The sequence below is a fragment of the Vidua macroura genome, chromosome Z (genome assembly GCF_024509145.1).
Source record: "Vidua macroura isolate BioBank_ID:100142 chromosome Z, ASM2450914v1, whole genome shotgun sequence".
NCBI classification, from domain to species: Eukaryota; Metazoa; Chordata; class Aves; order Passeriformes; family Viduidae; genus Vidua; species Vidua macroura.
The window spans coordinates 64,043,329-64,066,726 of NC_071611.1; positions in this window are offsets into that span (position 1 = coordinate 64,043,329).

Consider the following 23,398-nt stretch of genomic DNA (forward strand, 5'->3'; position numbering starts at 1 on the left):
ACCTGATGAAGTTCAGCAAGGGCAAATGCAGTGTCCTGTACTTTACAAAGACTGACTCCATGTACCAGTACTGGATCTGGGCTGACCTGCTGGAAAATAGTTCTGCAGAGAAGGAGCTGGGGGTCATGGTGGGCAACAAATGGTCCACAAAGCAGCAGTGTGTCCTTGTTACCAAGGAGGCCAATGGTATCTTGGGGTGCTTTAGGAAGAAAGGGGTCAGTGGGTTGAGGGAGGTGATCCCTCCCCTCTACTCTGCCCTGGTGAGGCCACATCTGGAGTGCTGTGTCCAGCTCTGGGCTACCCAACTCATGAAAGACAAAGAACTACTGGAGAGGGTTCACTGGAGGGTTACAAAGATGATTTAGGGACTGGAGCATCTCACTTATAGAGAAAAGCTGAGAGAGTTGGGTCTTTTTGGCCTTGGGAAGAAAGACAGAAAGGGAATCTTACCAATGCAGACAAATATCTTAAAGGTGAATATGAAGAGAATGGGGCCAGGGTCTCTCCAGTGCTGCCCAGTAGCAGGACAAGGAGCAATAGGCACAAATTGAAACATAGTTCCATCCAAATATGCGGAAAAACTTTACTTTGAGGGTGACAAAGCACTTGAATAGCCTGCCAAAAAGGACTGTGGAGTCTCATTCTCTGGAGATATTCAAATGGATGTGATTCTGTACAATTTTCTCTAGTAATCCTGTTTGAGGAAAGGGGTTGGACTAGATGATCTTCACTGGCCCGCTCGAAACCCAACCATACTGTTGATTCTGTAACATAATATACAGCAAAAAATAAATTTATTGCAAATACCTTTCAGTCACAAATGACATGAATGACAATATTTTAAGAAAATATTTTGGTTTATGATGTTGTTTGACCTTTAGAAGTGACAGAGAGCTAGTTTATCATTTATCATTCTCATATTGATTAGTTAGAAATATATGTTTCTAACTATGATGTGTCTTTAATACAAAAAATATTATCAAATATTAAAGGAAGAATGCTTTAGGAGGACAGATATATTTTAAAAAATCCATTTATCAGTCTAAAGACCACAATTATTTCTTAGATCTAAGACATGACCAGGAGGAAAGACATCACAAAGTTTCTCTTTACTAACTGCCAGGAACGATGTTGAGTAGACCTTGAATGTCCCCGTATTTAATCAGTACTACAACAATAAAAGACACTGGTACAGTTATATTTTTTTGACTGTTCTAGGACATGCATTTCATGCTAATAACCAGTTTGTGGTTTTGTGTATTTCAGCAGGCCAAGGACAGACAGAGGTCTTAAGGGAGGCATTAGAAGTTGTTTTGATTAGTTCTGTTTTAGTGAATTAAAAGTCTTGCTCTGACAGGAAGTATTTTTATTCCCAAGCCACCTACAATCATAAACTGTTCAAGGTTTTCCCAGAATACTGAACTATATTTGAAACTTATAGTAGTTTAGTTCCATGGAATTCCTTTAGTCATATGGTCTAAACTTAATCAAGATGAAAACAGATGCAGATTTATAGGGTTTTGGGTTCTTCTATATATTAAAAAAAAAAGGAAAAGGAAGTGAACAAGCCAGCATTCAGGAACAATGACTTTTTTTGCAATGATAATTCAGATAAAATAATATAATGAACAGCTTTCTAATCTAGGTGTATATTTCAAAACTGATTGCTTCAGCAATCAATACTAAGTGCTGTTTCTATTGCAGGTTGCTTGGCTACTGAAATGGAGTTTGTACAGAAAGAATAGTCGAAGGTTAAGAACTGAATTTTATAATATAGGCTAGGAGGAGTTTTGACTTCTTTTTTCAGTAGAGCTTTCCTGATGAATATAATGATTTTAATTGTCCATTAAAGACATTAAGCCAGTATTCATTCCAAGACAAACTGTAAAAATGTATCACTGTACATTGACTTTCCTTCAGTACACTGCCCCCCCATAAAAACTCAAACCATGGTGTTGTAAAATGGTGTAATGTGAACGAGCCAATGGATGGTTAAGTGGCAGCCCATAAGCAATCTAGAATCATAGAATATTTTAGTTTCAGAAGATCTAAAGGTTGTCATTTCTTCCTGTGCTTTGCTCAAAGCAGAAGTAACTTAGATCAGGGCCTTGTCCAGTTGTATTTTGAATATCTGAATGAATGGAGACATATTTATTTGATTTTATAAGGATGGCAAAAAAATGTTCTTTCTATTTAGGTAGGAGAGTTTGTTAAAAAAACCTTCATAATCAAGCTATTTGCATTTGTGAAAAAAGGAAATTTCTGTGAGTTTCATGAGATTTTAAAGAAACAAGCACTGCTTATATAGGTTTTTATTTTCTTTTGAAATTTGTAATAAGTGCATCAGGTTTTAAGTCTCAGATTAGATGCACATGTCAAATGAATATAAGATTCTTTTATTATGTCATTAAAAATAAAAAAGAACAGTGGCTGTGAACACGAATATTTGCCTGGCAATTTTATATTGTTTTTTCTTTACGAAGTTGCAGAAGTATTTTCTAATATGATTACATATTTTAGTGATGCAGTCAGATTAATTAAACACACATAATTAGCTATATTTAATATTTGACTATTTTGCCTACATTGTAAATACCTGGAGGAAGTCATAATGAATGTGTCATGAGAAGGGTGTTTGAGACCAGCCTTCTTTTCCCATCTCCACAAATTGGAAGCTCTTCCAGACTACATGAAGTGCCTCATTTTATCCTGTTATCTTTTAAATCACCTTTTGAAATCTTTGTGCTATAATGAACTTGGGCCTAATATTTTCAACATTAATATGGTGTTGGGTTTGTGGATAGCACAGCTGAAGTTTCTAAATCACAAATAAGGCATTGTTAATTTATTATTCAGGTATAGTACACCACCACTGTCTTTGGTTAAACTATCTCTGTCTTTCAGAAGTTCTTAAAAAATGAAATTATATAAACAGTTTTTGAGAAAATCATATTCTTGCAATATGACAAGCAGAGGCACAGGACTGCTGTCTTCCCATACATAACCTTGCTTGGCAGAAACTTTCACAGTAAACCAATCCATGATAGTTCTAAACCATATACAGAAGAGATATGCTTGAAGAGATGGGTTTGGGATTTTTTCATGGACTAGATCACTGTTCTTAACTAGCTGACCTTTTTGCCTAGGAGTTATAAAATCAGAGGAGATTTCATATCTGAAGATATATATATATATATATATATATATATATATATATAGGCTATTTTATTAGTAGGATGCTCTTTCCAATAATGATTCCAAAACTCTTCAAACATAGCACTCCATAAGGACTTTATCTTAAACTGGCAGAACTAATGCTTTTAATCTCTTCTCCATGGTTCTCCTATTCTAAACATGCTATGAAAAGTCTAATACATCATTGCAATCCTCAAACATTTTTGTATATCTATCAGACCTGTTCTCCTCAGGTAAGTCTTGTAGCTATGAGATAAAGTTTAATAAAACAATAACTAAAGTATATTTATTTTTTCACCCCTTTCTCGTGAAACAGAGTAAACACCTGTGTTCATTTACCTGTAGAAACTTGAACTTTTTTGATATTTTTTTAGTTCGTTTTCATTTGTATCCTTTACAATACACTTCAGCTGTTTGGAGAGATAACACATAACATTTACTAGTTTCAGTTAGAATTTTTATACCATAACCATGAAATTGAATTTTATCTAACACATTTATTTTGAGTAAAAAGAATAAATTTGCAGAAGATTTACCAAATTTACCAAAACCATTGGTAGATTTCAATACAAAATCCCAAGTCTTAATAATTTCATAAGGAGTCAGTCATGATAATTTTTCTGCCTGCACCTTGATTATTTCATTTAGATAACTGAATAGTTAATTATGAAAAGGTTTGAATCTGATGACTTTTCTTGCAAGGTCATTTCTTATAATAAAATTTTCAATTTTTTTTTTTTTAGTGAAAAAAATGGCTTGATGCTTCATTTTGCATCAAAGAATAATGGATGAACTCTTCTTATGCTTTTACTCCTAGCTTTGGAGGCAGGGTACAAAATGTGTGTGTTAAAAATAGCCGTACCATGCTATCCTTTAATCAGTATGCATTAAAGTCACTTTCTTATTAGTTCCTCTGGCATTTGAGTAAGAAAAGGCTGATGATCAAAATATTAATCTACATTTTCTCTTCATAAGCCAGTTGTGTTTAAAATTACTAAAAGTTATTTACTAGTCTCAATTTTTTTATTTGTTGCATTTTCATTGTTAGTAAGAAATAAATAAAAGACTTTTGAATGTCTTGTAAAGGAAAGTCCCTTTTCTTTGTTTGTATTCTTTCCTCATAAATTCTACCAAACAGGTGTATATGTTTGTTGTCAGCTGTATTTGTCACTGTACAAGCTGTCTCTTGCCAGTTTTTTGGCATGTTGTGAGACATGATTTATTGTATGCTGTCATTCTATAGTTTCTTTACAAAGAAGCCAATCTGACCACAATTCCTGAATGATGAAGTCATCCAAATAGCAGTCAGAAGAGCATAGAATTTATCTGATAATCTGCAACTTGACATTTACTAAATCTCATAATACTCCATTATTGGGCATCTTGGATGGGAACAAAACTGAAAGAGAATGTATTTCATTGTCATGGAAACAATAACCACAAATTTTTACAAACACCATCAACAGTCAAAATACTTTTAAATTAAAGAATTCAAGTTTTTTTTCCTGTGGTTTTTAGTGCTACATTGAAAGTTAGTCTCCTTGGACTATCTGTGTTAAGTTACTGGCCAATTATCTCATCATAAAACTTTTCAAAGAAGATAATATATAGATTATATTCACCATCATTTCACAAATCTGGATCAGGTAAAATTAATGATAATCTAGTTGCCCATTAACACATCTGCAATGGTTTGTTCCTTTCACAGACACATATTTATACATCTCTGATAAACTGGAATATCTCAATCATAAAGACAGGGATATAGGACAAATTACTTAGATTCAGATGGGAAATGGTGATATACAAACTAAAAGATCCATTCACTGAAAAATCTCTGGTCTCCACTTCCAGAATTTAACACCGGTGTCTGAAGATGAGTGACACCATACAAACTCCATTTTCTTTTCAATGTTTTTCAATATTCAGTATTCAGCAGAGACAATCTGCTTCATATAGTTCCAAACACAGCTTATAACTTTGTGGCGTAAGATGGCTCTGTTCTACAGTGCACGTTACCTTAGGAAAGAGAATCAATTGGCATTAACATTTGTAGGTTGTCAACACTGTCTTTTCAAATGGTGCACCGTAAACTTTCTTTCCATTTGACAGATTCTACTGCTATTGTCAGGAGCATATGGGTCTCAAGGTGAAAGACGTAATAGGCAATACAAATGTCACTTTTGAAATGAACAGGGCTAATGCCTTTATTAATGTTCAGCTCTTTATTAAAAAGATCAGCTGGGCAGGGGGCTCGACGCAGAGCTCGCCCCCGCAGTCGTAGCTTTCCCAGGCAGCCAGAAGGAAGGCGGCGTGCAGAGTCGGTCACTGGAATCCCGAGCAGCAGCTGTCCTTTCTCCTTTCCTTGTGGCACACCGGTGGCCCGAGGATGAGGAGGCGTGGTGTGCAGAGTCTGTTGCTGAAGTCCAGAACAACAGCTGTCCCCGCCCCTTCCTTGGTGGCAGCACCAGGGCTCTCTGTCTCTCTATCACCCTACTTCTCAGAGCCTAATCTAGTCTGTTCCTTCTTAGGTGATGGCGACAGTTAAAAGTCAATCAGGGGATGTGTTTCCCTCTTCCTCAGCTAGGGCATTTGCCTGGATTTCTCTACTGTGTTCAGTTTCTGATTTATATTCTTTTTTTCCCTCCTAAAAATACTCCCATGATCCTAAGGGGTTTCTATTTGCATGTTAGTCTCAGAGTGGCAGCGTGGAGGGGTGGGGGGCCGGTTGTTCCCAGGTAGTTTAAAGAAAACAAACAGAGCAATTAGCTAATTAGCATTTCAATATCGGTCTTTTAGTGTTGCCATGGGAACTAGGAAAGCCCTGACCACGTTTCTGGGGAATACCTGGAAACTGTTCATAACAACTTTGATGCTTCCAAGTGCTTGTTATTATTTTGCAGGGAAGTTTCAGGTCTTGTTAAGTCTACTAATGCTGTTTTATCAAATTAATTCAATATTGATCAGTACTACTTTCTCCCCTTCATCTTCTAGTATGCCTTCATCGTCTAGTAGGAGTTTTCAAATCTGAACACCCTAATTTCCATCTGAATGTGGCTAGGTACACGTCACTTGCCTTGTCTCTGATATCAAGAAAGAAACCAAATGCGATGGATATGACATATCACTTGCTTTCTCTAGCTTACTACATTTGTTGATGTCATAGAGCCTTCTTGGACAACACTGATCTCTTCAAATCTGAGTAGTGCTAATGTTACCAAAAATTCAGTAAAAGGTAAAACACTCCTCAACACCAGTGTGGCATTAAGAAGCAGGAATTCTTTATTTAGCCAGATGCATGAGGGGATATGTCCTCCGAAATATTGTGCATAATGTATACATGAAAAATTCTGTTTATATACTGTATTTTACATACACATTCATTGATTGTCACAGAATAAACATACATATGATAATAATTTTCCTGAAATCATGAACAGATTTTCCCTCTCCTTTATACATGTATTCTTCTGCCCTGGGGGTCCCTTTGGTGGTCCCTAGTGCTCAGGGACCCAAAAAGAACTGACTGACTGGTGAACTGCAGAAACTGGGGCTGGGTACCTTCCAGTTCTTCTTACACAATGGGCATTTTGCAGTCCATGAGCCAGTGGGCTTTGAAGAATAAACATTGTGTTAGCTTACCAGGTGTAGACATTTTTTCATCTGGCAACTCTAATATATCCACAGAAAATAAAACGTACACTTGAGATGAAGATTCATCTAGGCATTGTCATTTTTCTAGTACAGTTGGTGTTGCTTTCCATGGAGGAACTATTTTGACATTTTTCAGAAACCTACCTTTTTCTGTTTATAGCCCTAATCATCATAAATCACTCAGAGTAAAACATCTCTGCATGCACACTGAGACTGGAATAACTAATTTGGGTAGCCTATGATAAGAATGATAATGACAATAAAATGACTGGAAAAACTTTGAAGGTTCTGGATTTGAGATTCTGATGAATGAGTCTAGATCCATAGACTGCTGAAATATTAGCAGGTTGAGCTCAGCAAAATGTATATTTCCATACAATATACATATATGAAAAAATATATATAGTATATATAGTATATATATTTTGTATATTTTTGTATATATATATATATAGAGAGAGAGAGAGCGAGAGAATATATATATTTCATATAGAATACTTGGCAAAAGCGGGATTCACATGAAAAAAATAACTCAATAAACCCAAGCTGAACTGGCATATGCTTAAATTAGCCATTAAAAATAGATTAAGAGACATTTACATTAAAATGAGCTCATCTCTTGGATTTCAGTATCAACCTTTTGATATTCCTACTCTGAGCTGGTAGGAACTATCTGACACTCTTGCTTTGAGCTGTGAATCACAGCTAGCCCTTCCTCATAAAATAAATGCAGTGGTCATATCTCCTCTACTTCATATAACAAGGTTCAATGAAAAGAGTATTTATTCTGCTTCAGTCAGTGTAATTCTGTAATTCTGTCTAAAGGGACTGAGCACAGAGCTCTAATACTGTATAAGGAGGGCATTTAAGTTCTTTATGTGAAAACAGCTTCAGTATTAAAAAAAGTAAAAGGCTTTTGGGGCAGTGGAGGAAAAATGAATCAATTTTAAAAAATTATTCATTATTATTCATGAGATTATATTGACCTAACCTGCTGAATATCTGACCTATGTTGCATGTCTCCACAAGTGGTCTTGGTTTAGGAAGCAGGCCTGGTGTTTCCAGTCTCTGCTTTTTTCTCCCTGCTTTTTTTCCTACATGCCTACTCTTGTTTTCTGTCAACACATTTCAATTCTGAGTCAATAGTACTGCTGAACTGGCAATCTTCAATTTAAAGCAGAGTATTTCAGTGGTTCATTTGTGTAAAAATATGAATTTTTTTCTCTTGCAAAACTACAGTTCCATTGGTAAGACAGATTTTCATGGGGAGAGAATAGTGTTCCAGGATATTTCTTCTCCTATCTTTGGAAATTTAAAAAATGTAGTCATGAAAAATAATTTTTTTCCAATGAGACTCTGCAGAAAATGGGAATAATTTCTGAAACCTGTGCCAGGGTTTTCACACATATCCATGGATAATATTCCACTGTAAAATAGATAATATACAATCATGAATTAAGGCAGACCATGAAACTTTCTGTGTTGTGAGTTCCAAAGACTGTGGTATAAAGAACAAGGAACAAAATGAGGTTATATGCAAAACCAGATTTGATTTCTCCTAGGAAAGAATTTTGCAGAATAAAAAAAAAAAATAAGGCAAACATTGTTTTGTTTACAATATAAGAAAGCAAAAAGGATTGAGAGAGTCATACCACTGTGAATCTAAAGACTGACATTAAAAATCTCTGAAGCTTTCTGACAAGGTCAAGGAAAGATTTTTTTCCACCTTTTTAGTTAACAAAGGAACATCAAAGACTTGAAACAAAGGGCAAATGTTTACAAAGACTGGATAAAAATAATAAATATTTCTATTCTTAAGAAGAAAGCCTTAAATTTTAATAAGAAAGTGTGAGCCAATAGGTATGCACATTTGCCTGCTACCAGATGCCTCCCACAGTAACAATCTGACAGCTGGCTTCAAGGGAAGGTAATTTTGTGATATAGCATTGTTTTCGGCTAGGTAGCTCATACTGTCAGTCCAATGACCCATTCATTAATGTATGGAAACAGACTGGGATCTATGGCATGCACTGTATACTTTCTGAATGGCACCAGTGAAAACAGGGATGTTAGCTGCTGGCATTTTGTTTAAAGAAAAAGAGAAATTAGGATTACTCTAGTGGATGGCAAGGTTACTGGGCACTGTATATATACAAGAGGAAAAAAAAAAGATTTAGAGGCACCTCCGAATTACAGGAAGCTGCATCTACCATTTGTGAGAGACTGCAAGAGATTCCTGGCTCATAACATTTTGGATGTGTGTGGGGAAAGGAGCAGGCTGGGCCTTGTGGTGGTGAGGCAATGTCCTGCTCCACATATCCCACCCTCCAGAGCCTGTATCCCAGCCCCACAGTGGCTGCCGACCCCTGGCACATTGCAGGCAATGCTCCATTCCCTGCCCCTGGAGCCCCAGTTCAGCCCCAGAGTGGCCAGATGACTGGAACTCCCATCTGGAGAAGGGCACAGGAAAGCCAAAGGGTATTTAACCTGAGACACAAGGTCAGCACGTCTTGACCCTACCCCCTCTTGGAATCACCACGAGCTGAACACAGCTGGAACCAGGAGTGGTAGTCATATTTGTTTTCTATCTTTTCTATCTTCCCTTCTTTCTCCATCTAATTCTCTCTTCTCAGAGTTTTGATTAACTTAAAATTGGATGGGCTTGGAGTTCGCTAAGTTGAATGGGCTAAGTTAATGCATTGTAGATAGTTTTATGTTGATTGAATGCTGCTCGAAACTTTTGCCAATGTTCTGTGATTTTCTGAAGTTCCCAGTAAAATTTTTTGTTGTTTTGACCACTTGAAAATATCTTGTCAGTATTTCATCTGTGTGTTTAACTTGGAGTACATAAAAAACAGTAAGCTCTTTTAAGAGGTTCATTGAGCCTTAGTTTTTGGTGCTTTACACCATTTCACAAACTTATTTCTCTATGTGTGTTTGACAGATTAACCTTTGATTAATCCTCCATGAAGACTAATTGAGCACCCACTGGGTACACTGTCACACCGTAAAAAGGAGTGGGTGATACTTCCCACAATTGTTAGCCCCAGCTCAACTTTAACTTTTTTTTTGCTTTTTAGGAAATATTTTTCAAATCCATTTAAATCTGCTGCTGTGGTTAATATATAGTTATTTGTGTCAAAGCCAGACATGCTAAAGTTTTCTTGTATAAGTGAATATTACACTGCAGTCAAAATAGTATGAAATTCATAAGTTAATTACAAAACTTCTCTTGCCCGCATCCAGCCTATAGTCTGGAAGAAACAGAATAAAAAACATATAGCATCTTGATATTGTGTAAGTGGGATTCAACAATAGCTAATACATTCTTGAATTATCTTGAAAAATCTATAGCAGAGCACAACATGGAATATAATAAGGAAAACTAATTTAACCCCTGCTAGACCTACTAAAATGGAAAGAAGAAAGAAGATAAATAAAAATAATTTGCCAGTGTAGGAAAATAATTCTTCAAGTAAGACAGATGAAAAGCAATAATTAGTCTATATAGATTGAAAAAAAGTCATGTGAAGTATATTCTGTTTCCTCCTTCCTCTTGTCTTGAAGATATCTTTCACTTTTGATTTAATTGTTCAGAACATAACAGCATGATAAAAGTTTTTTTATGGAAATTTCTCACAGCAAGACAATCAATCAGTCCAACACATTCACCATCCTGAGTGTCTGAGCCTCAAAGACTTTTTTCCTATGGAGCTTACTTGTTAATTTAACACTGATCAAAGGCTAAAACATTTATCATGCTTATTAGTGAATAAACCTAGCAGCAGGTATCCCAAGTGAGGAAGCCAATCCTCATTTCCAGCAAGAATGAACTGGAAATTATCCAAAATATTTTTCAGGAGTGACGAGCTGTCAAAAGGAGGCAACCAGCAGATGTGGCAGCTCTAGGGTTAGGAGGAATGAAAAATTAAAAAAAAAAAAAAAAAAAAAAAAAAAAAAAAAAAAAAAAAAGTGTCTTGTAAAGGTATCTATAGACTATTCCATGGGATATTCCACACTTTCATTTAACTTAGTTCTGAACTCCTGTAGCAACTGACCTTGGAAAAAAGTTACAATATAAATTATAGTGGAAATTGATCACATTTGCTTTTCTAGATTCTAGATCCTAAAAGTGAATGCTGACAGGTTGGGGAGGATGCTCAGAAACATCTTCTGTACAAACAACTCCAGTGTGACCTCAGGAGAAGTAGTACCTGTAAACCTACATTTACCAGTTTGTAGCAGAAGGAAACAAGGACTGCATTCTGCACAGGTTCACCACCAAAGTTTTGGAGCAATTTACAACCAGGAAATTTATCCACAAAAGTTTCTTGGGGAAGCAGGAGCTTGATAAACCTACTGAGCTAATACTTAAACTAAGTAGTAGTTATCATCAGATAACTTGCTTTATTTGATGAAGGTAACTCCACCAACAGTTTTTGATTTGTGCTGCTTGCCTTTTTTCCAAAGATGCTACTGCTTGTCTTTTAGTCTTTTCTCTTGTGTGCTTGTTATCATTTCACTTGGACACAGTCTGATCTTCATCTTCCATCCAAACACCACCCTATCTTGCTGAACATAGACCACCTTTGATTCTATCTCACTGAAATCTGTGGATTTCTAAATTCTTTGGTATCTTCTCCATCTGCATTTATCCTTCAGACTTCAATGCTTTCACTTACATGTTCACTTTGATATGCTATTCAGGAGCACAAATAGTGTGGAATTATTGCAGCATTTACCTGTGGTGTTTAGCAGTACACTGCTGCTCTATAGTTAAAATATGTTAACACAGGCATACTTTTTCAGCTCCAGGAACTGCCACACTTATGAATTCCACAACAGATGGGGAGACTACAAGATAATGTGTACAGAACAAGACATATATATGGCATGAAAAAGGAAAATTGACCTACAGAAGAGACAGTAGGTGCCTTGGTTTCATATAGCTGTTCTTGGTAAAGTATTTGTGTATTGATAGGCTTTTTTTGTGTATTGAATTTGTGTATTTGATAATAAGGATCTTATAAATTGCAAAATTAAGTAAGAAATTCAATACAGTACACTGACTGACAGAGCCAGGTTTGACAGCTTCAAACCATTCTGACTGCTGGATTACTTTTTGAGATTTTTAGGAATTTTCTTTTTGCCTGGATTACTTCTTTGTAATAGATACCCATCAGTGTGCTATGCATCAAGTCACTCTTTTGCTGTGGAGAAGTTTTCAGCTTAGAACTGACAGATATGAAAGGTCCTTGTTACTGTCCATCTTCGCCACTTCCCAAGAGCAGAAGAGGACTTGCGGCGGTTACCTGCTATGGTCTCAAGGAGTCAAAAAGCCCTGACTAGCGCTGCCTTTGTGAGACCGTAGCCTCCACGTGCACGGGCGCTCTAGGGTTATGGCGTTTGCCTCCCCAACAGTGCTGAGCGCTCCGGCGTGGGTAACGCAGCTTTGGTAGCTTCACGCTGAGAGGAAGTGAAGGGACAAGAGAAGGACACTTTGCTTGCGGGCCTGAGAACGTTTTATTCCCCCATACATGGACAGAGCGAATCGCCCTCAGTGTCATGCAAGGAAAAATGGCCACAGGACAAAAGAATGCATTAGATTAGAAGTGCAAAGGTAGGGTGATTGATACAGAACTTTCATGAAGAATCAGGGAGTGGCTACAAGACTGACCCCCCAACAAGGACTGACAACCCCTGACTGACAGAACCTTGTAGGAGAAAACTGTGTGAGGTGAGAAGATTGACATGTCTGAGTGACAAGAGCTCCCATGGTAAACAACCTGGAGCAAACCATTGTGAGGGAAAATTAGGGGTACAGAGAACCAACCTAACTAACATTTATAACATCCCTAACTAAACCAACCCAACCTACAACAAGGACTGTTTGAACGTATTTTCCTATGTTAAACAAAGTTTATTGGTGAGAATATAATTACTATTTTCCATGATAAAATTAGAAACCAATAGAAATTAGATTATGTGTATGCCTACCTGAGAAGAGTGAACACCACAAATAGGCAAGGTTTCCCATTTTTGTTTTTTTACAAATTTTATTTTATTTGTCCATACAATTTTGGTTATTTTATTTTTCTCCTAATAATCAGTGGCTATTTTCTTGCCAAAGTAGGAAAGAGACAAGGAAAACACAAGAGTTTCAGTGTTTGCACTGAATGTTCTTTGTAGTTTTGAGCAGCAAGTAAGTCCAGGAATAGCATAAGTGAATGCAGAAGTTATGATATACTTTAAGAGTAACATTTGAATGTCAAATTCCTCAAATATCTCACATATTGTCAGAAGTTCATAGGCTTATCTGTGGTCTTTCAGTTGTTACAAGAAGAGCATCATTTTACAGACAAACATGGCATCAGAAAAAAAGACCTGCAAAGACTAAAATGCATGGAAATTGTTTTTATTTTGCAGTGGATCTTACCAATTCTGTGTTCTCCTGCTGAAGAGTAGTGTGGTTATAGTTTGAAGATGTTGTGTTTTGGTATTTATTTTATATTCTCTCAAAGGGAACATGAGAGGTCTTGTGGAATAAAATAAAGTATCGTACTTACTCTGCTGTGACCCTTGCTAAGGTTCCTCTGAAAAATAGAGACCTTCTGGTTGAAAATACGAGTGGTAACAGCTATTTACTCCAAAGAAAGAGCCCAAGGCCAAAACTGAGAAATCAGGTTTAATACTCCCTCCTTACCTTGTATTTTTATTGTCACCAACATCAGTAGTAACCACAATATTAGACATTTGAAACTAGCAATACAAATAATATCTGAAAAAGAAGACTAGGAACATTAATTTAATATTTTTGAATTAATGAAACTGATATAACATTTACTCCCTTTATTTCTTAAAAATCAGATACGGTTACCACAAGCTAAGACAAAAATTCTGGAACAACTTAAATAATTGAAAACAAATATGAAATTTTGAAGTTGATAAAAGTACAGGCAGAACAACTTCAAAAATTTGCTTCCTTTTCCTTTCTTTTATTTAGTATTTTTTGTGTTTAAACAGAGGCAGAGCTGAGATTCTTCAGTGCAGTAAGCAGAGTAAGTTGCATGCTGTTTTTAAGTGTAGGGGATAGATTATATTTCTGATTTTTTTTGTTAAAAATGCATATTGAAATGCTACTGTTGCCATGTTCTGTAAAATAAACCAATAATGATGTGCAAATATGTGTTTTGAAAATGCAACCAAATAAAAAAATCTTGCTAGATATTAAGTACTATTTGTTTATGAAACAATCTCCCTTGAGAAATGGTGGAGAAAAGCTCTATGTCTAAGAATACTAGCAGTTAAGTATTGGAAGATATTATTTAAGGGATAATTTTGCACTGATAGCAGTCTGGACTAATGTGCCATTCCCTTTCTGTAATTTCTATAATATCTGTCAATAATGTGTTTTAGTTACTTGATCTTAAATTCTCCTTTGAATCAGCCAGAGACTTTGATTAGAGCACATATTTTAATAATCAAGTATGGACTCTGAACACCAGGAGTTGTATGGAAACATGAATAATAAATAATGTGTAAAATGTACTAAACTTCTTTCATGCCTATCAAACATGGTTACAATGCATATTTGAACATATTGTGAGATACCCATGTAGCATTCCCCTCCTTTCAGCAAGTGTCATGGTCTAACAATTAAAAACAATATGACATGATACCATCTATTCCTGTCTTTTGAATACTGTTGCAAGTATAATAAAGGAAGCAAGAAAATGCCTTGAAAAATTACCATCCAATTGGCCCAACACAATTTCTCCAAAGAGATAAATGCTATTGTTCCACAGAGATCAAACATGCATGTAGTATAATATATTTTACTGGGAAAAGTTCTCAATCTTTTTTCTCCACATTTTTGTGCAGTTAGTACTACTTTCACCAAAATCAGGGGCTTTTACCTTGTTTCAAAATGTCAATACTTTGTACTTTTGCTTCATTCCAGTGTGTGATTAAAAGGACAGGGTACAGAAGTGATTCCAAATTAGCCACCAGTGGGCATCTAAGCTGGTTAGAGTATGGTGCTAATAACATCCAGGTAGTGGGTTTGATCCCTGCACAGGCCTTTCACTTATGACCTGGACTCAACAATCCTTCTGGGTCTCTTCCAATTCAGAATATTCTTGGGGAAGTGTTAAAGATTGTTATTCTGAATTCCAAATACTTCTATGTTTCTCTGTTAAGGCATCCTTTATTTCCTTGATGGACTAAGAAAATAAGTTCTGACATTATTTTCATTACCAGTTTCTTCCTCCTTTTTACTTTGCCTCCACATTTCTGAATATTTCCAAGTAATCATTTTATTATCAGCTACTACAGTCAATTACACCGGAGAATCAAGATCTGGGTCCTCTCAGAGCCAGGCCCAGCTTCCCTAAAAGTCTATGGCTCCTTCCACTCACATCAGCTATGTCTATATCAGACTTTGAGGAGGAATCAACTTTTACAGTTACTTACTTGTTCATCTATTATTAGGGAGATTATTTTATTATGAATACTTGCATTACAAGAAAAATAATTTTGGTATTAGTGACATTGGTTTTTTTTGAAGGACATCCCTTGTTATTCAGTTTGGATGACTACCTGTTAGGCACATATATGGAAATGGCTTTTCCACCTTACTCATTTTAGCTGTTGATTATAATTAATTGGAGCTTCTTAAGGACAAGCAAATGTTGTACAATAGCAGATGTTCAGCATAAAAATTTGTCTTGGGAAAACACATCCAATCAGTGGTTATTTGTGAAAGAGGACTGATGACAAAGAAATAATAAGTGTTCTGTAGACAAATGCTTTAGGACCCTGAGTCCCTGAAATGTGAGGCCACAGTGTATTGATCTCAAGGTGTGCCTTTACCTATTCATCATCTGCTAATGACAGGGCAAAACAAAAGAACATGAACTTAAATTCTACTGAACTCTGAATGACCTAAGGGCTAGAGGATTTTGCAGGCATATTTGGAAGAGATAACATACAGAAAACCACAAAATCATAGAATGGTCTGTGTTAGAAGGGACCTTACAGATCATCTACTTCCAAACCCCCTTCCATGGGCAGGGACACCTTCCCAGATTACTCATGCTCCCGTCTAACCTGTCCTTAAATGCTTCCAGAATGGGATATCCACAACTTCCTTGAGTCACCTGCCCCAGTGCTTCACCACCCTCATAGTAAAGAATTCCTTCCTAATACCTCATCTAGACCCACTCTCAGTTTAAACCATTTCCCCTTGTCCTATCACTACATGCCCTTGTTATAAATAGTCTCTCTCCATCTTTATTGTAGGCTCTCTCAAGGTACTGGAAGGCTGCAATAGCTCACCCTGAAGCTTTCTCTTTTCCAGGCTTCACAGTCTCAATTCTCTTGGCTTTTCCTCAGAGGAGATGTGCTCCATTCCCCTAATAATCCTGGTGGCCTTCCTCTGGACTTCCTCCAACAGGTTAATGTCCTTTGTCTGCTGGGGACCCAATAGTTAGACATAGCATGCAGGTGGGGCCTCAGAGTGGAACAGAGGGGCAGAACCTCTTCCCTCACTCTGTTGGCCATGCTGCTTTGGATACAGGACATGATTTTTTTCCTGGGCTGCAAGGGCAGCCAACTCTTGTCCAGCTTCTCATCCACCAGCACCCCCAAGTCTTTCTCCAAAGGGCTGCTCTCAATCTGTTCATCCCCAAGCTTATACTGATAATGGGGGTTGCCCCAGTCAAGGTGCAGCACTTGGTCTTTTTAAACCTCAAGAGATTTCACGGACCCAATTTTCAGGCTTGTCTGGATCCCTCTGGATGGCATCTCATCCTTCAGTCTTGTCAACTGCACCACTCAGCTTGGTATCATCTGCAAACTTGCTGAGGTGCACTCGAGATCTTTTTCTATGTCATTAATGAAAACATTGAATAAGAAAGAGGAAAGCCTAGCATTTTTGTTAACTAGTTTATATCAACATATGACAATAGCATATGAGCTGTTTTTAGCCACAATCAAGCAGTGGGATAGCTGATAAACCGAGTAACTTTGGGAAATGTAAAATTTTACAGGCTAAATGTCATTTCCTTAAATACTGATAAAGTGACTCCTGCAGTCACTATGTTGCTACTGGTCATTTAGTTATAATTTGTTTGTCCCAAACGCTCAGATACAACTATCATTTTTGTCTGAAAGAATATGTCACACCAAGAATTGACTAAGCTCCGTTGAATTTTCTTCCAGGTTACTTAGAACTCAGGTAGTCATGGTTTGGGGAGGGGGGATTTTGTTGGGGTTTTTTTCTCTGCTTGATAGATGTAGTTAACATCAGAAAAAAAAAAAAAAAGCTTGGGCAAACAACTCATGAAAGGTAGATGTTCCTCAAATGAAATGATAATTTAAAAGTTTGGCATCATTACAGATTATTTCGTTGTAAAGATATGCAAATAAGCTAAGCAGAAGACTGATAACTTATATTGTGCATGTAAGATAAATGTAAACATATATAAAAATGGCATGCATCTGAACATCAACCCCTCTCTATTTACATGGAATAACCAACAATTGGAAGACTTGATTAATTTGATTCATGGCTTTGGTTTTAACTTAACTGTATAAACAGGGAAGAAGAACAAAACAGCCCAGTATTGAGAAATTTAGCTGGAAGTCCTAGTAGGAGATCATGCAGCAATATTTCAGCTGTGTAGATAAAAATAATCTAGACAGAAGGATATGAGTGTTCTTACAGCTGATTCATTTCAAGGAGAGTCAATAATGAAGCAGTTTGGCTTAATGTTTAGAAAGATGAGTTTAACACTGCTAGTTAATTACTGTGTTTGTAAAAAATGGGAGAAAACTTCCCTCTGGTCTCACAGGAGACATCTCAAGTAAAATTTTGATTATATTCATAAAAGGCCAAATTTGTATTGCAAATCTATGGAGAGATGACCAACAAAATAGTTCCTTTTTTTGCAAGGGTGTTGCTCCAAGTGCTTTTTATTTTAATTGAGAGGGTGTTTTCACTGCCCTGGACAAACTCCGCGCAAATTGTGGGAGTGCCTGTCTGCAGCCACAGCATCCCACCGAGAGGAGCAGAGTGGCCCTGCTCTAGTCCAGCTCCTGCTCCAGCTCACTGGCAGCACCTGGCCGAGGCAAGAAGGCACCAAGTACAAGTTATCCCAGCTGCCTGCATTACCATTTCCTGCTAAGAGGAAGGTGAAGGCCCTCCACAAATTGTACCCTCTGACCCTATACCAGCTGCCAGAGTGTGTAGCTGCATTCGCCAACAGAGCAGCTGCCACTGTTGGAGAGATTGGGGGTTGGAAAGGGGGAGGGGGAAGAAGTTATTTTTACCTTTCTCTCCCTACAGCAAATGACAATGGGGGCCACCATCCAGGGGAGATGTTACTCTGCCATTTTCATTTTCTCCTTGTTCCCAAGGATTGGTGAGATTTCAGCAACTTGGTAGCTAGTGAGTATTGCTGTTATTTTTTGCCTGCTGCTATTTTGATTTTAATAAACTTATTTTTTCACGTAACACACTTTTATTTGTTTATCCTTATTGGTAGAAAGGAATAAACTATAGAGAAGGTAACCGATTCTAGAATGTCCCCCTTAAATTGTCTTAAACCGAGACACTTGGGGTGCACATTAGTCTAGTACCTCAAAAACGACATCAGGGGTCTCTGCTACAGACACTATGGTAAATGTATTTTTCATTTTCTGGAGTCTTTTTCCTCGGATTCCCTGAGATAGTAATTCTCACATATAGAATAACTTGATACAGAAATCAGCCAGATAGAAAGTTTCTAACGCAGTTTTGAGTATTAGAAATCTGTCATTCTTTATTGCAGCATGCTAATCACTTGGAGCATCCTTCCTCTTATCGAGTTCCCTCAGCATCAGGTAAAGAGAGTTTTTGTCATATACACTGATTACATTTTTATCAGCTATTCATGATTATCTGATGTATACATATCACTTTATTTTACATGGTTGTTCCCCTATCATAAGTCCTTACATGGTTCTTTGGGGTCCTTTTCAGTGGTCTTCAATCTCTGGTGTCTTTTTTAGGTGGCTGTTCCTTGACCCCCACTTTTGAATAAGCACAATATCATTCTTTTACATAACTTCTACTTTGTCAGCCTTGCAAAGCTGAGCTGGTATCCTGCATGTGTTTTGCACAACTTCTGTGTACCTAAATTACATGCTTTACCTATTTTTTCCAAGGCTGTGCTGTTCTGTTCTAGTTCTACTTTCCGTATCAATATGAGATAGGAAATATTCTTCAAATAAAAGAAAATAGATCTACTTTCTTGTTCTGGAGTTTCACCTGCTACAATAGACTTATTCTTACCTGTATCCTTCCCATTAAATTGTTGTTGGTGGTGGTTTTGTTTGTTTATTTTGTTGTTTTTCTGTAGAAGAGTGAATTATACATGATGAAGGGTAAATAGGTGAAGAATCAGAGTTTGTGAATTTTAGATGCCAAAAAATAAACAATTAATAATAGAAAAATTATGATCAACATTAAAAAGTAATCTGTACTTGAAATATATGAGACTCATGTGCATTTGTGCAAATTCCATGCAATGCTGAGGGACTCTTTTAAACACTGTAAAGTAAAACAGAATTATAGATGAAGAAAGCCTTAAGGCACAGAATTAATGAAAAAACTACCCTGTTGTGAAACTCAGCAGATTAGCAGCTATAAAGTGGGTATTATATCTAGAAGTATTAAAGCTGGTTTGAGTTTTTAAATTTCAGGATGGGAAGTAAGATGTACTCAATAGTGTACATCTGTTAGCAGTTAACTAAAAATAGTCAACACATTGCTGACCTTAAAAATATCCAAGGAAAAAAAAACCCAAAGAAATTACTATAGTGGGAAGGTAAGTGAAAGTTCTGTCCTCAGAATAATTAAATAGAAGTTATTCTATTGGTTGGTATGTTTTTAGTGTCCTAGAGCCTCTTGATCCCTAAATGGTTTCAAAAAAGGTTGAGAGAACCCACAATCTAATGAAAACTACTGTTAAACAAGCACTTTTACATCCATTTGAAACTGACAACACTTAATGCTTGAATTACGTTTTTACATACTCATTTAAGTATCATTACCTATATATTTAGCACTTCATTACGGAAAAGTTGTCCCCTTCATGTTACTTCCTTCAGGCAGAAGAATGGAAGAGACATCTGTCCCAATGCCCCTGATTTGGTGCTTAGGTAGAGCAGGATCAGTGAGTGGTTAGTGGTGTGCAACACTCAGCTAACGTCCAAAGCAATTAGAGGGAGAGGGCAAAAACACACTGGAGATAGGAGGGGCAATTGATTGTACACATATGCAGCCATCAGGTCTAAAATAAAACATACACACCTTCATTCAATTACAAACTGGAGAAGCAACTTGAATGCAAGACTGTTGTCCTTATGAATATAAGCTGGTATTAGCAAAAGTTTGCATTAGGGGAATAAACAACAAACCCCAACATTCCTGTCAGCAACATTCATCTGCCTAGGATATAATGAACAAAAGGCATATTTAAAATTTTATGTGAAGATGGGGAGGGTGAAAAATGTGTAGTCCAACAAGCAACAAGCCTTGTATGCATACAAGGCTTGAGTGCAGATGAGCCCTGATGAATGGTTATGAAACCAACATGAGTTTCCATACTTCCATGTAAGTCAATGGGATTAGTAGGAAAGTCATCTGCTCATATCAGTGAGAGTCTATCCTGCAATATATGTACAGTAATATAGCAATATATATACTAAACCATGTTATGTATGCCTGAATTAATAGGGTTAAATGTGCCTGCATGGCTGAGATGTGTATCTAGAGAGAAGAGACATAAAAATTCATTATAATCACATGTGTTTTTGTGAAAAATGAAAGCAAAAAAACCCACATTAAAATATAGTGGAAGACATCAATTGCATTTATATTGCCTACCTCAAACACTTTAAGAGTCACTATGTTCAAGTCAAAAAAAGCTAGGTTGAGAAAGCTTTATCTTAAGTTCTTGGAAGGCAATTAGTGCAGAGTAAACTATGTCAACTTTTTATGCAGTTTAGTCTGAAGTAAGACTCTAGTATGTGTATAACATTAAAGAGTCTTTGACAGGTTGATATCCCATTTGAAAAAAATGCTGACAGCTAGATATCATAGGGGTTTTCCTTTCATATGCAAATCCAAGCTTTTGTGCCTGGTTCCCATGAACAATTCAGAAAATTGCCGACATCTTTTAATTGAAATATTTTAACAATAAAACCTGAGAAAAAACTATCCTGAAGTCTCTTTGATGTAACAGAAGATAAAATCTAGTGACAATTTTGCTAATGTATTTGAAAGATGCAACACTTTTTCCTTTTCCAATAATTTAGTTTAATGGCAGATCACAGATTAGTTCATTATCCGTCAGGTCTAGAGGCAGCATGACCCAGTTGAGTGTATTTTGAACTGAGGTGTAAATCTGAGATTGGATTGAATGGTCATGTTTTTCAGATAGTCTCAGGCAGTAAATCAGACACTTCACTTAGAAACAGATTTATTTGAATGGTGTTACATGCAGACATCAATAAATAAATTTTTCTTTGTCAGAAGGAATAATTGCTGGCAACCTGAGTTTTAACACGATGTAGAAGCTGGATCACTAAACTAATTTATTTAATCAAGAAAACTTCCTGAGAAAGAACAACTGAATTTTGAACATTGGAGCTTTGGGAAAGGTTACAGGGGGATGCAGAAAACATAAGGTATCTGAAGTTAAATAGGCAGCAGACCTAAAATCTTATCATAGGATTGTGGCTTATAAACTTCATGTCTTTGATTTATCCCAAGTTTTATTACGTTCTGATCCACAATTGCGATCTTTTATGATGTAAAGGGTTCATAAGCTAGTGGAGTGGAAGCAGTCCCACCAGAAATGTTTGTCTTGCAGCTTTGTACGAAAGAGTATGTATGAGCAGAGCCAGTGTTGTAAGTATTCTGTTACCGCTCCTTGCAGCAAAATGTAAAATACAGAGATAGGTCAAGGGATTTTATTGTCTGTGCTTAATTGAGACTGTACAACCTTCTCAGTCTTCAGGAGGGAGGGAGGAAGGAAGAAAGTTCGGAAGGAAGTTCGGAAAGAAGCTCAGAAGGAAGGAAGCTCAGAAGGAAGCAAGGAAGGAGGGAGGGAGGGAAGGAGGAAGGAAGGAAGGAAGGAAGTTCGGAAGTTTGGAAGTTCGGAAGTTTGGAAGTTCGGAAGTTTGGAAGTTCGTAAGGAAGTTCGGAAGTTCGGAAGGAAGTTCGGAAGGAAGTTCGGAAGTTTGGAAGTTCGGAAGGAAGTTCGGAAGGAAGTTCGTAAGGAAGGAAGTTCGGAAGGAAGTTCGGAAGTTCGGAAGGAAGTTCGGAAGTTCGGAAGTTCGGAAGGAAGGAAGGAAGTTCAGAAGGAAGGAAGTTCGGAAGGAAAGAAGTTCGGAAGTTCGGAAGTTCGGAAGGAAGTTCGGAAGTTCGGAAGGAAGTTCGGAAGGAAGTTCGGAAGGAAGGAAGTTCGGAAGTTCGGAAGGAAGTTCGGAAGGAAGTTCGGAAGTTCGGAAGGAAGTTCGGAAGGAAGTTCGGAAGGAAGTTCGGAAGTTCGGAAGTTCGGAAGGAAGGAAGTTCGGAAGGAAGGAAGGAAGGAAGGAAGTTCGGAAGGAAGGAAGTTCGGAAGGAAGGAAGGAAGGAAGGAAGGAAGGAAGGAAGGAAGGAAGGAAGGAAGGAAGGAAGGAAGGAAGTTCGGAAGGAAGTTCGGAAGGAAGGAAGGAAGGAAGGAAGTTCAGAAGGAAGTTCAGAAGGAAGTTCGGAAGTTCGGAAGGCAGTTCGGAAGGAAGTTCGGAAGGAAGGAAGTTCGGAAGGAAGTTCGGAAGGAAGTTCGGAAGTTCGGAAGTTCGGAAGTTCGGAAGGAAGGAAGGAAGGAAGGAAGGAAGGAAGGAAGGAAGGAAGTTCGGAAGGAAGGAAGGAAGTTCAGAAGGAAGTTCGGAAGGAAGTTCGGAAGGAAGTTCGGAAGTTCGGAAGTTCGGAAGTTCGGAAGGAAGGAAGGAAGGAAGGAAGGAAGGAAGGAAGGTGGTGACAGCTTCTCTTCTCAGCAAATTCAACCAGGGTGTGTGGTAGTGTCATTCACTCCACCATATTTGCTGTATTGATGCAAACTTTATCAGACAACATCAAGGATAAGCTGGAAGACACTGGAAGTTACCTGTGTTTCCTTTAGTACATGAATTAAACTTCTCTACACTCACTTATGCCAAGATGAAGACACTGAGTCATTAGACTTCTAAGCTTCTTTTCTTTTAATGTCTGTTCAGTTGCTTATAGTTTTCACAAAATACTTTTGAAAAATAAATTCAAAAATACCAGTATTGAGAATTCTTGGTGGAATTCTTGGTCTAGTGATTTCCAGTCCCATGATGAAAAATTGATTGAAATTTGGACAGGGTGGGAAGGTAGGGTGAGATGGTCAAACCTGTTGCTTGTGATATCATGGCTCAATGCATTGGTAGGATTACACCAAATACCTACTCAAAATAAAAGAGGTCAGGGGAAACTTGT